Source organism: Lithobates pipiens, unplaced genomic scaffold (assembly GCF_037356315.1).
Source record: "Lithobates pipiens isolate NorthernLeopardFrog02 unplaced genomic scaffold, aLitPip1_a1.2 Scaffold_8, whole genome shotgun sequence".
Classification (NCBI taxonomy): domain Eukaryota; kingdom Metazoa; phylum Chordata; class Amphibia; order Anura; family Ranidae; genus Lithobates; species Lithobates pipiens.
The window spans coordinates 268,193,042-268,208,417 of NW_027507903.1; the positions used below are offsets into that span (position 1 = coordinate 268,193,042).

At 40.8% G+C, this 15,376-nt stretch overlaps 1 protein-coding gene across 19 annotated transcripts in view; it reads left to right on the forward strand.

The window, feature by feature from the left end:
- PPFIA2 (PPFI scaffold protein A2) overlaps nt 1–15,376 on the forward strand; it is a 588,582-nt gene that overhangs the window by 203,385 nt on the left and 369,821 nt on the right. The gene's annotated exons all lie outside the window — the stretch shown is intronic.

The window sequence follows — 15,376 nt, forward strand, 5'->3', positions numbered from 1 at the left end:
CAATAAAAAAACAATTTAGTAAAATAAAGTAATGGAGTTATAGACATATAGACTTAATTCAGTTCTCCTGGATAGGTTACATTATTGCCGTGTACACACGACCGGACTTTCCGGCAGAATAGGTCCGACGGAATCATTCTGTTGCATAGTCTGATCGTGTGTGGTATAGTCCGATCGTTATTCTTTAAAAAAAATCAGACAGACCTAGAAATAGAATATGTTTCAAATCTGTCCGACGCACTCAATTCCTATTGGGAAAAACGTTTGTCTGTATGCTGGTCCGACGGACCAAATACGACGCAAGGGAAGCTATTAGCTACTGGTTATTGAACTTCGTTTTTTAGTCCCATCTTACGTCATCACATTCAAAATGAATGGACTTTCGAACGGACTTTAGTCCACTCGTTCGGAAGTCCGTCATAACTCCGTTGAAAGTCCATTGGGAAGACTGTCGGACCTTTTCTGCCGGAAAGTCTGGTCATGTGTATGCGGCATAAGACCCTTAGGAGGTGTAGTAGTTATACTCTGTAGGGGAATTTTACACAGAGCTTAGTAAATGTGATACAATTTAGTTTTGCAAACACCACCCTATCACATGCAAGGAAATAAAAAGCATTTTTTACTTGCACATTAGTCAGTGATTTAGTAAATCAACCCCATTGCATACAAATAACCTTTTATTTTTAAAACGAATAGCTATGAATATTCTTTTGTTTAAAAAAAAAAAAGGATGTTAAATATTTCCTATACAGATAGGGAGTACTTGCCAGAAATAGTTTTTGTACTGTTGACCTCATTTAAAGTGGTATTAAAGGTTCAGATATAAAAAAAAAAGTTATCCCTACCCGCTCTGTGTAGTTGTTTTGCACAGAGCAGCCCCAATCCTCCTCTTCTCAGGTCCCCTGCCTGTGATCCTGGATCCTCCCCCTTGACCAGTGCCCCCAATAGCAAGCTGCTTAATATGTTTTGGCTACGGGACAGGAAGTGAAGGCAAATATCCCCAATGACAAGGCTGTCTTCTTTTATTGGAGGAAAAGCAGTTCTTATATATGTGATTTATTTTTTTTAAATGATGAAATATTTGAAATTTATAAAGATATTTTGTATTTACTTAATTAAACTTGTTTTTTTGTTTTTGATGACTTGTGATTTGGCATATTTCTACGGTTTAGACCATTTTACCTCTTTATGATTTGAGCTCTGTGTATCCTTATGCTTCCTTGACCTATGTGTAGCTGAGGTTAAGAGAAGGCCTTATTATATATTATGCTTTGGAGGTCATATGTAATAACTTAGTAGTCATTTCTGAAAGTTTGTGGAAGTTGTACTGACTGGTCATTGCTGCTACAGCTAGAAACATTCACCTTTTAGAGAATACTGAATTTGTTGCTGTAGTTCACAAAGTATTTTCTTTGTGTTCAGAGACTGCAGTCATCTTCTTGCCTCATCTGCTACAGGATTAACCTCATGTGCTTGGAAGTATGAATACTTTTCTAAATCACCAGCCAGTCTATTTTAAGACATGGAGTCAATTAAACTGTGGTAGGCAATGACTGTTATAGGATCTTTGCTCACAGTCATACATTGGCTTATACTTCCTTATAGATTTCTAGGTATGTTCTAGTATTTCCAGCCTGTCCTCAATCTCCTGCCATCAGGCTACTTATTACAGCATATATAGAATTTGTGTATTATGAACCTTTCAAGGGATCCTCTATTGCAATGTTGAAACAGTGAAGCTTCTACACAAAAAGCAGGGACGTGCAGTAATGGGAGGCAGGTGAGGCAGAGCCTCACCTACCATGAACATAATAAATAATAAAATAAATAACAGAAAAAAAAGAATGATCGAGCTTCGAGGGTCATAGCTCGGTGACCTGGGGTCACAGAGACCCCAAATTTGTGGGGGGGGGATAAGTAGCCGAAGCCCTACCCAACCACTGGTCTCCTACGACCTATGGTTCCAGAGATGTGGGGCTCCTTGCGCAGCCTATCAAAAGCTACATATAGAGAGACCAGTTTAATTGCAAGCTGGCACACTGTTTTCAGCAGACTGAGAGGATGAGCTCACAGTGCCTCTCCTCACTTCTTGTCAGAAGCACTGAGCCAGCTTGGAGTCTTGTACCAATGGTAAAGTACCATTGGCCCAAGCTGTCCAATAAAAATGTTGCATTTGAGGCACGCCTCTCACTGCAGTGCCATAGAATGGGGCATGTGTCTAAAAGACGCATGCTCCCTTCCAGCCCAGCCCTCTTAACTACAAGGAAAAAACATGTGTTTATGGGTATAAGATTGACCCACAATCCCATGTTTTTCTCACACAGTTAAGAGGGAGAATGTGAATCTGCTGTGGTTGAAAAGGCACTGTTTTAATCAAGCTAGATCATATATTTATATGCTATATGTTATAAGATAATAATTTATTATTTATCTATTTACTGTGAAATTACTGGTTGGAAGTTATAACTTCAAACTCCAGTAATTTGTCCGTTAAGCCACCTGCTTGAGTACAGTTTTTGAAAATATAGTAAATCACCTTAAATCAATATGTAATAATTATTGCTTCTCTCCTACATGTAAAAAATTATTATTTTTTTGCTAGAAAATTACCCAGAACACCCAAACATAATCTCTCTCTCTATCTATCTATCTATCTATCTATCTATCTATCTATCTATCTATCTATCTATCTATCTATCTATATCTATCTATCTATCTATCTATCTATCTATCTATCTATCTATCTATCTATATATATATATATATATATATATATATATATATATATATATATATATATATATATATATATATCATACACCCTAGAGAATAAAATGGTGGTCGTTGCAACTTTTTATGTCACACGGTATTTGTGCAGCAATTTTTCAAATGTGTTTTTTTTTGGGAAAGAAACTGTTTCATGAATAAAAAAAAAGAAAAACATTAAAGTTAGTCTGATTTTTTTTTCTATAATGTGAAAGATGTTACACTGAGTAAATAGATACCTAACATGTCACGTTTCAAAATTGCTCACACTTGTGGAATGGCGCCAAACTTCAGTACTTAAAAATCACCATAGGCGACACTGTACATTTTTTTACAGATTACATGTTCGGAGTTACAGAAGAGGTCTAGTGCTAGAATTATTGCTCCCACGCTAACGATCGCAGTGTATGTAAAATTCACTGACATACAATATTGATATCCAAGATGCAGACACGGTTTATAAATCTTAAAATAAAACCTTCAAAAATCTAATATTTCAGTAAAAACTTTTTTTTTCTGTTTTCAATGTTATTTAAATTTGTAAAAGTAACAATTGTGCAGGAAACCAGGAGTGTTATTTTGTAGGTTAGCTGGTATGTTAAAGTAGACATCTGGAATACATTGTTTTCTTTGCCATTCCTCTTTATAGATAGGTAGCTGTTGGATTTCCAGTATCCTATTCCTTCACTATTAGATCATTATGGATGACATGTGAAGCTGCTCAATGAAAGTTCGAATGGGCTGGCAAAAGCCTAATGCTCCAAAAATCAGACATGCAGTATTTTCTTTCTTTATTTATTTTATAATACAGCACATCGCAACACATGAACACAGAATAATGTTCGTTCTCTGCTACTGTGCAGTGTGTCTGGGTGCCATTAGAATAGACACACTGTAATGTGTGCTAAATAAATGTCATTTATAGTGCATTACTGTAACATGATTTAATTGGGCCTTAAGGATAGAGCATTGCTCTCTGAGACAAGAAGACTATGAGCATTAATCTCTTAGTTCTGAAAGCTATTTTATTGGAAATTGTATGGGTCATGTTTGTAAAAAAACATTTACATTGGGTACATATGTCAATTGCTTAAATAAAATATTATGAAATTAGTTAACTACTTAATATGTATGTTCACCTTAAGTGACATTAAAAAAAAGCTCTATTTGCAATTCTGGGGTCCCCTGAATAGTACATACCAATGCCCCTTATTTTCAAATGGTGTTCCTTCTCGTCATTACATATACAGCTGATGGGGGAACTGCTCTGCAGATATTTCTGGCTGGGTGCTGCAAATAGAGAATGAGAGAGTGTGCTGCGCATGCACACAGTTTGAGCAGGCTGGAGCTGCTACCATAACGTATACCAGCCCATCCTGCAAACAATGGCAGGATGAAGTAGGACCGAGGGGCCAGCGTTTTCTGTGGAGAGGCCACCCACGGCTGCATATGTAATGTCAAGATGGGGCTGCCTTGGAAAATAAGGAGTGCTGGTATGTAGAATGTTGGATAGGTGAACTAACACTTTAAGCCAAATAGATTTTTGTTTTATTTTTTTCAGTTTTAGATAAAGCAGTGAGGGGTAAAAATCTCTTGCGGGTGTTTTTCTTTTCTTTTTTATTTATTGTTGTGACATCTTCATCACAATAGAGAAATGTCCTTTTCCTTTCTGTAAACTTAATACAAAGTAAAAGGAAATCTCTCCAAAATTTTGGAAACCCTCAAAGTTACTAGTGCAAAATATGTCCACAAAAGGTTTTCCTTTTCTGTTTGTTCCAGTAACAGCTAAAAATGTGGGTGGTTCTAAAGCCTGATTTATATGTTTTGTTTTTTAGCTTAATGCATTCTCTGCATTAAAGTGGCGTTGCCACCCAAAAAAAAAAAGCTTAAAATTCATTAAAAAGAAATAATAAAAATAATTGGAAAAGAATAAAAACTACTCACCTCTAAATGCCTGTTGCTAGGGGGTCCCTCATAGTCTGCCTCCGTCAGTGCCCGGGCTGGTGACATCACTTCCCCTCAGCGCCGCACAGTCATCTGGGACCTGTCACAGTGTGGCGTATCACGAGGGGGAACGAGGGGGGTCTTCGTTCCCCCGCATCGCTGGACCCTGGGACAGGTAAGTGTCTGATTATTAAAAGTCAGCAGCTGCAGTATTCGTAGCTGCTGACTTTAAAAAAATTTTTTTTAGGGGGCACCCTACTTTAAAGTTAAATAAATCTTCAGTGTTCTGCCTTGCTCCCCCTTTAGGAATGCATCCAGCTCTTTTTTTAAAACAATCTACTAGTTCTTGAGGGAGTCTATTCCACATTTTCACAGCTCTTACTGTGAAGAAGCCTTTCTATATGTGGAGGTTAAATCTCTTTTACTCCAGACGTAAAGAGTGTCCCCTTGTCATTTATTATGAATAAGGCCGCGTACACACGGGCGGATTGTCTGTCCAACTTAGTCCGCTGAACCGTGTTTCAGCGGACAATCCGCTCGTGTGTGGGCTTCAGCGGACTTTTTCAGCGGACAATCTGACGAACAAAGTCTTACGGAATTTCCGTAAGACAGTCCGTTCAAACTTGGTTTTGTCCGTCCAAACTTGGTTTCAGCGGACAGTCCGCTCGTGTGTAGGCAAGTTGGACGGACTAAGTATGGCGCATGCTCAGAAAGGATTTACACGGCCGAAGGTTGCATTGCAGTGTATAGGACGTCGTTTTTCTAGTCCCGTCGTACGTGCTGTACACGTCATCACGCACGCTTTCAGCGGACTGTCTGCTCATCGTGTGTGGTCAAGTCCGTTCATGCTAATTTTGAACGGACTGTCTGTCGGATTGTCTGCCGAACTTAGTTGGGCAGACAATCCGCCCGTGTGTACGCGGCCTCACTCTACACCAAGTTGACTATATGGACCACTTATGTAGCTATACATGGCGATTACAGTATATCCTCCCTTAATCGCCTCTTTCATTAGAGAATAAATTCAGTTTAACTAATCTTTCATCATAGCTAAGCTCTTCCATGCCTCTTATCAGATTGCAGTGGTAGAATTTTTATGTTATTTTTTTTGCATGACCATACTTTGTTGCCATTATTTCCTAAACATATGCTGTGTTTGGCTTATTCCAAGTATGATTTTTCTGTACTCCCTCTTAGCCCTTGTACACACAGTCGGACGTTCTGACAACCAAATCCATTGGATTTTGTCCGAAACTGTTGCATACACACGGTCGGACAAAGTTGTCAGAAAATCCGATTGTACATAACGTGAAGACGTTATCTCGTTACGACAGGACTACGTTCAGGCTAGGAATTTGATCTGAGCATGCGTGGCCCTTTGTCCGTCGGAGTAGGCTACACATGATCGGAGTATGTCCGATCGGAGCATGTTGTCGGAAAATTTTATAGACAAGTTGGAAAACTTGGTCCGTCGGATATTCCGACGGAAACAGTCCTATGGAGAACACACACAGTCGGATTATCCGACAATACGGTCCGATCGAACACATTCCGTCGGAATCTCCGACCATGTGTACAAGGGCTTATGGTGCCTTCTGTACAGTGGCTTTGTTGCATCGTTTTGAATGGCCTGGTTACAGGTATTCTTTATTAAAGACTATGAAGATAAAAAAAAAGGCACTCTTTATGACTTTTTTGTTTTTTTTTCTTCTACCTTCTCCGTGATTGACAGCAGGAAATCATTTAATTACTTTATTAGCTTAAAGGATAAGTGCACTTAGAGCATTTATCCTTCTTAGGACCTCCTTCCCTCCCCCAGTGTTTTATGATGGAACACACACAGTATACTGAAAATGAAGCTCCTTGGTGATCTTTAAGGTTTTCTTAATTCTGCACTTTGTCTTTGTTGGACGAGTGGCTCAGGCTCCAGCCACCGCAACTGAAACCTGGTCCATAGCTCTTCAAATGATTAACAAACTTTCCTTGATATAAGGGGAGTTTGGGATGTGCATGTGTCAACAACTAGGTAAAAGTCTAGAGGGCATGATTCTGCTATAAAAACATTGGAGGGAGGCAGCTGAGAATTGTACCTTTTAAAGTGTATTTTTTCTTTAGATAAATATAGATACCGTAAATGCAATGAAAAGATATCAAAGGTTAAAAAAAAATCAAATATTTTACCTTTGATCTCTGTTAGATATCAGCAGCCTGTTGATTGACATTACTGTTTAAACTAGAAGCCTGATTGGCTCTGGGACAAAACAAAATAGATGCACCAACACACATTGTACTTCCCTGTTTCCCCGAAAATAAGACCTAGCGTGATTGTCGGTGATGGCTGCAATATAAGCTCTACCCCACAAATAAGCCCTACCCGGTTTCCCCAGAAAATAAGCCCTACCCTTAAAATAAGACCTACAATGACTTTTAACTAGGCCTTATTTGGGGGGTAGGGCTTATATTGCAGCCATCACCGACAATCAGGTCTTATTTTCGGGGAAACAGGGTACCTTGTGCCCTAAACAGCATTAAACCCAAAAACAAAACAATATTATATTGCAGCTTACCAATCCTTAGATGAGATGGCTGCATTTGTTTCCTAATTTTAGGCATTTTCCCTTATTTCCATCTTATGATCCAGCCAGTAATACACTTCTTGTTTTAGTTTATATACAATATATACCGCACTAGCTCTTTAAATTAAATTAAATTAAACGCAAGCAGCCAGCACACCAGAGGATCAGTATTGCAAAAATTGACATGAAATAAAAAAAGTGCCGCGCTCAAAAGAATCTCACATATAAATGAGAATACTAACAAATAAGGAGTGAAAAAAGGTAATAACACAAAACCGGTGCTAATAAATCATACACCAGGGCTGAATATACAAAAAAACTGTGAAAATGTGTTACATATGAATCTTCATAAATAAAGAGGAAAAATATTACTAAAAAATAGTAATACTAATAATAATAATAAAAATCTTCCCAAATCCTATTTATAAAGTCCAAATAAATCCAGAAGCATAAAAGTGATTGTGATTCAAGCAGTGAAGCAGAGTATGCAGTCTAACGAGTGATGTTCGGTAAGTGAAGTAATAAATGATCCGCCACCATAAATCTTTAAAGGCTTACCAGAACGATTGGACACAGATGGGTATGCACCCACTGAGTCAATCAGACTTCAATAGTAGTAAAACTAACTCCGCAGCCACAGACTCCAGGAAACCATTAAACAACTTCCAATGATGTATTATGGGTTAATACACCCAGATGGATATTTTTCAAAAAAGATGAGAAAAAACAAGAGGGCACATAGCCTAATTCCGTAAAAAGATTTCCAGCATATTTATTGAATAAAAGAGTAACACTCACATTTAGTGATGACAATCAAGCGCTTTGAGAAAAGATTGGCAGTAATAGGGGCATCAGTAGTCCTTACTGGCGCGTTTTGTCCTTTAGATCCCAGATGATGTCCTTGAGGACGCAATTTTACAATAGAAGGTGGGACAAGCATTTTTTATTTTTTTTGCAGCAGTACAGTGCTGAATTTCTGCAGATTCAGGAAGATCTGGTGTACTGGAACTACTGACTGTCTGATGTCCAGAATACCAGCACTAAGCTCACTAGCTGACTTGATTATCTCCCAAACTTCTTTTAGGCTTCATGTACACCCTGCCTACATTTACTGTGACTTCGGGAAAACGCCAAATTTTAAAAAATCAGCCTGCGATTTTGCTACGGTTTTGCCATGTTTTCCCACTGACGGCGGTCCAAACATTCCTATTCTAAATGGGATTCTTCCACATTTAGGAGAGGGAGGTTGAAGCTCACCTAACCGTGGCAGCTCCTAAACTCTGCTAAAAGCCTATGTGTACATTGACATATAAGGGTTGATTTACTAAAACTGGAGAGTGCAGAATCTGGTGCAGCTGGGCATGGTAGTCAATCAGTTCTAACTTTAGCTTCTTCAATTAACCACTTTCCCCAGGTGGACGTCATATGACATCAAGAACTTTAAGTGGAGATATCTGAATGATGCCTTCAGCTACAGGCATCATACAGTTATATATTTTTTTCAGCCAGTGATTCCCTACTTACCTTTATGACCCTCAAAATCCAGAAACAGCACGTAATTTCCGGGTCTGGCAGATGTAAACACTGCCTTTTTCTTTTCTTTTTTTTATTTGCTGGAAAGCCTGAGATCAATTTTGTTTTTTGTTTTTTAATCTCAGGGATTCCAGCATAGTGGAGAGATGTGGGGACTTATAGGCCCCAAATCTCTCTGTAAAGAGGAACTGCCATGCCTTATTCCTTTTACAAGGGATGTTTACATTCCTTATAAAAGGAATAAAAGTGATCACATATTTTTTTTTTTTTTAAGAGAAAGTGTAAAAAAAAAAGTAAAAATGTTAAAATATTCAAAAATGCTAATTAAAATAAAAATCAAACCACACATGTGAGGTATCTCTGTGATCTTTAGCGTAAGAACAATATTTTCAGCAATATTTTCAACAATTTTTTTCAGCACTAGATCCCCTCTGTAACACTAAACGGGAAACCTGTAAAAAATTTGAAAACATCGTCTATGGAGATTTTTAAGTACTGTAGTTTGGCGCCATTCCACGGGTGTGTGCAATTTTGAAGCATGACATGTATGGTATATATTTACTCAGCCTAACATAATCTTTTATATTTTACCCATAAAATTGGGTTCTTGCTTGCGTTTTCTTGCAATAAAATTCTAAGTTTTTTTTAAAATTGCATTTGAAAATATGCTACGCAAATACCAGTTGACGTAAAAAATTGCAAGGATCGCCATTTTATTCCCTAGGGTCTCTGCTAATATATATATATATATATATATATATATATATATATATATATATATGTTGAAAGGCCAGTATGGTGGCCTGTATTATGGGAGGAGCCCGGAGGAGTAATTGATCAGCCCGTTCAGCTGTGTTCCTTATCAGCCAGTAAGGTGGTCGGAATTTATGGGAGGAGCCCGGAGGGGTATTTAATCAGCCCATTCTGCTGTGTTCCTTGTCGGTTCCTGTGTGCAATACCACAGATCTAGGGCCGACTATTCGAGACCGTTCGATTGAAGGAGTGCAGTGTTTGTGAGTTCCGTCTTCATTGAAGTCCTGTCTTCATCCTTGTGTTACAGTCGGTTTTGCCGTCGTGAGCGTTCGTGTATTGTCTGAGGCGCAACAACTCGAAACTTGTCGGTATCGTGCAACGCATCTGGTTCGGCAGTCACGGGTAGGGCTTCGGCTCCCATTTCTCATTTCATGTTATTTCATGTCACTAAACTGTGATCTGTTGAACTCACGAACCACTCACTGAAATATCACCTTCGTATTTTTCCGATATCGTTCACGCATCCGTTACCTCTAAACATTTGTGCTCCTTGCTTCTCGAAGGAAGTCGTGGTCATCCGTTCGTGACACCACATCGAGCATTTCATTTCACAAACCCGCTATACCGACCAAATCACTGGTCTCTACTGAAACGTCCGAATCGTCCGGTTCATTTCGAAATTCCCAATCAGATGTTCTAAATTCTAATTAACCGGCTCATTTTAATCGTTTTAATCATTGCATTTTATTTCATTCTTCTCGAAAGAAGTCGTGGTCACTCGTTCATGACTCCACATCGAGCATTTCATTTTTCAAACCTTCTGCATACCGACCAAATCACGGGTCCCTACGTCCGAATCGTTCGGATCATTTCGAAAATTCCCAAACAGACGTCCTAAATTCTAACTAACCGGAGAGTTTCAATCATTTCAATTGTTTCAATCATTTCAATCGTTTCGATCAGTTCAATCGTTTCGATCATTTCTATCATTTCGATCATTTCAATCATTTTCGATCATTTCAATCATTTCATTTCATTTCGGTCACGAGTCGCGCTCCGATTCGAATCTAGTCACATCTCCGATGCACCGATTCGCTCCGGTGTGCCCCAGTTGTCGGCCTCATTTCAATACATGCTCCAGTGACAGAATCAGCCACGGTTTTTGATTCTTGTCTTTGTCATGGCATATCATTTCTGGTCACCTATCACGCCCCGTTACGAATCCAGTCGCATTATATCGATGCACCGATTCGCCTCGGTACGCCCAGTTGTTTGGCCTCATTTCTATACATGCTCCAGAGACGGATTCTTTACCGGATCGGTGGGCCACTCGTTGATTCCGGTCTCTGTCATGGTATGTCACTTATTACGCTCCGATTCGAATCCTGTCGCAGTTATGTGCACCGATTCGTTCCGGTGTGCCCAGCTGCTTCGCCTCATTTCAGTACATGCTCCAGAGACAGGGTTCACCGTTGATTCTTGAGCGCAGCCGTTGATCCCTGTCTTTGTCATGGGTATCATTTCGTTTCACCTATCACGCTCCGACACGAATAGTCACACCTTTGTTCTAATTCGTCTCGGCGTGCCCCAGGACTGGCCTCATTTCAGTACATGCTCCAGAGTCCGTTTCGTGCTCAGTCACAAAGTTACGGCATGGCGATTCGGGCCTCTGTCATGGCGGATTCACTCATTTCACTCATCTCACTGTCACCTCCTGCACCTCGGTTCAAACCCAGTTGTTTTACAAATTCGGGTTCTGGACAGGGGGCCATGCTCATTTGGCCTCATTTCACTAATTGCCTCATTTCAGTACATGCTCCAGAGTCCGGCTCGCTGTCAGTGGCGCCTGTGACATGACCGAGCTGCGCTTCTGCCATGGCAGGTTCTCATCAAAGGCAACATTTCGTTTATGTTTGTTCGTCTCATTTCATTTCATTTCATTTAAAAAAAAAGGGGGGGGGAAAGGAAGAAATAATAATAATAGAAAAAGGAAAAAAAATATATCTGAAAAAAAAAAAAAAACATTTCATTGTGTTTGTTTGTCTCATTTCATTTTATTTTATGTCATTTCGTTTTATTTCAAAGCTCACCACTCCCATTAGGAGTCACCATTTGGCCAGTTGTCTATGACAGGTATGGAATCCTCAACTGGTTTGGCCTTTGTGTTTACGGGTCAGTCAAGTCCAGTAGCACCCTCCATGCACTGATTCATCGAGGCATGCCCCAGGTGTCTTGACCTCATTTCGTTCTGTGCTCCGCAGTTCCAACTCATCATTAATCATAAACATACCAATTCTTGTCTACATCACGGCAAACATTTCATTTATTTCATTCCACATATTCATCGCTTACCAACTCAAATCCCTCAAACCAGCAACGCATTAATCCGCACCCGTCTTTTCAGCCTTATGGGTATAACTCAACAATTCATATCGGATTCATTGTCATCTACTCCACGATCGTTTGGGTCGGATTATCACATAACCAATTCATAGGATTCATTTCACACATACATCCGGTTCATATCGGATTCATTTCGCACGCATCCAAGTACAACTCTGTGCAAGCTTGTTGCTAGCACGCATCCAATCACAATCATCCTGCAGTCACCACAAGCACATCTAGGCATAACTCCCTGCAATCGTGGCAGACTCACATCTAAGCATAAACTTCTTGCAATCGTTGCAAACACGCATCCAAGCATAGACTTCTTGCAATAGTTGCTAGCACACATCCTAGCATAAACTTTGCAGTTGTCACTAGCAAGCCCCAGGCACAAACGTAGTACTATCCTTGCTGGCAGGCAGTTCTGGCTGGCTCAGTGCATTGCTGGGTAAGGCCTGGATATCTTCCTAACGTACGTAGTATAACGGGGTGCTATATTGTAGGTAGGTTGATCCAGGGAGAAATCTGATTGCCGCTCGGTCACGAAGGAATTTTTTCCCCTGCTGTAGCTAATTAGAGCATGCTCTGCGGGGGTTTTTTGCCTTCCTCTGGATCAGCTGTGGGGATAGCATTGGGTGCGTCGGGTTGTGCAATGTTGTTTGTCTAAATTGTTGATTTTGTCGTGGGCTGGGTGGACTTTGTCTTTTCAACCTAGCTAACTACGCATCCTAGCATAACTTCTTGCAATCGTAGCAAGCACGCATCTTGGCATAACTTATTTAGCCTTTTCAGGTCATACTGCTCACAGCCCTGTGTCCGGATGTCTGCGACACCACCGAGTCCAGCCACCACAAACACATCTCCAGTGACGTTAACTCCCTTGCTATCATTGTGTGCACACATTTAAGCGCAACACTTGCTATCACGGCTAGGCGTGCAACTTAGCATAACTTGTGATCGTTGCAAGCATTTTGTTTGCACTCAGCCACACATCATTTTCAGCGGTACTCATTTGGCCACTTAGCCCCAGTGACTACGCCACTCGCCATTCCTGACGCTCATTCCTCCCGTTGGGCAGTTGAGTTCAGCTTCCGTCCTACACCAGAGGTCGAGTTGCCACACGCAGCTGGCTTCTTCTCGTAATACAGTCAGGCTATATCTAGCCAGCACCCGACATTTCTATCCCTACAGGACCCCGGTGAGCCGTCTGTTGATGGCCCATACAGTAAGATCCCCTCTAACGGGTATCCAGAAACATCTGCCCGTAGCCAACGCTAGACGCTTGCCCATCACAACTGCCATCTTTAGGGACATGTAGAACATCCTCGCACGCCAGTTTCCCCCTTGACAAGCTGACCCTATCAGGTCAGTTTTTCAAACACTTCACCCACACACAGGGGTATACCTAGAAGCAGCTTCAGTCTGTTTCGGGTATGCTCAGTTCTGCGATATGGTCATTCCCCAGGTTTGGTCTTTATGTCATGCATCCTCGTCTTCCCCTCCCAGATTCAGGGCCCCTGTCAGACCCTTAATCTGGATGCCACGGATCTTTCAATATCAGAGGTTCCGTACTACGTAGATCGGTATATCATGTTTATACCGTCTATCTCGCCCCTATCACCCCAGCTAGGGACAGATGTAGCGACCATCACAGGCTTCGCTGCAATTTTTGGCCACCATCAGGCAACCAGCAGAGATTATTGCAAGATAGGTCTAAATCCCTAGCAGTCATGTCCTGCCTGGGTAGGCTGATACAGCTGTCGTTATAATTCAGTTTAAAGTTGACTATACATTGTTCCTGGCCTAGAGCAATCTCGTAGCAGATGCGCTGTCGTATTTGACTGGAGCCGATCCAGTGTCAGCCGTTGTCCTTGGTCGGTCTCACCTAAACCCCGGTTTAGTACAATATCTACAAACAGCGACCAAACTCGTAAACGTCTCACTTTCTCGCAACATGCTCAAACTACCAGACGGCCTGGAGGGCCTTCAGAAATTCCGGATACACCACTCCTATGAAACCTCCAACATCAGGCAGTTACTGGCCTTTCCCTCATACTGTCATACTCAGCTGCCTATCCCATAACACTGTTCGGCTATACCTAGCCGGCAGGCAACATTTCTTGTCCTTGCCGGACCCCGCAAACCTTCTTTATTCATGTCCCACGCTGGTTGAACCGTGCTTCGTGAAGTCCAGGAAATCCAACCGATGGTCGGTGACAAATGCTTACCCGAACGGGTGACATCCTTAAGGGTATTCCGACCATCCTGACTATCCCCTCGGTTGTTCTCTCCCCTAGCATGGTCCTACAAGCAGCCAGGTGTTGGCCTACTACAGGTTCCTGTGACCTGGAAAGTTCACCTGCGGTAATCCAGCAGGCCGAGAGCTATGTAGACGCTACTTAGCCTGATACAAAGATCACTTCGTACTTCCCCTAGCGGTTTCAAAGAGCAGCAAGTAAGCTCCAGCGTAGACATCCACTTTTACAGAATCGGTAACAGCGGGTCCCCAGACAATGTCATTGAATAGCTAGGCAGGTAGAAGTCTGCCTGCTTCACCCAGTACAGCCACAATCCTCAGGTGGAAATAAGCTCAGGCATCTGTTAAACTCACTCAGTGATCAAACTCAATCGATAAAGAGCAATTCCCTACCAGTATGTTTTTGCCCCCTTATTTTGGTATACCGTACGTTAGACCAGGGCACACCCTCAGGTCTATTTCAAGTGGTAAGTTTATGTTAACCCTGTTTGTCATCGTTATACGTATCGGACATAGGGCTCTGAACCATAAGTTGAAAGGCCAGTATGGTGGCCTGTATTTATGGGAGGAGCCCGGAGGAGTAATTGATCAGCCCGTTCAGCTGTGTTCCTTATCAGCCAGTACGGTGGCCGGAATTTATGGGAGGAGCCCGGAGGGGTATTTAATCAGCCCATTCTGCTGTGTTCCTTGTCGGTTCCTGTGTGCAATACCCACCCTCCCATCCCCTTTTTAGGGCATTTCTCAAGGCATCATACTCCTCACAGAGTACTCATTTCACTTCATTTCATGTTCATTTCATTTAATCCTCATTTCTTATCTAGGGTATGCCCCCTTATTTTGGTATACCGTACGTTAGACCAGGGCACACCCTCAGGTCTATTTCAAGTGGTAAGTTTATGTTAACCCTGTTTGTGTCATCGTTATACGTATCGGACATAGGGCTCTGAACCATAAATATATATATATATATATATATATATATATATATATATATATATATATATATATATATTTATAGATATATCTATCTATCTATATATATATCAATATCTATCTATATATATATATATATATATATATATATATATATATATATATATATATATATTATATATATATATGAGATATATGTAGGAGAAAAATGCCAGAATTGGCTTGGGCT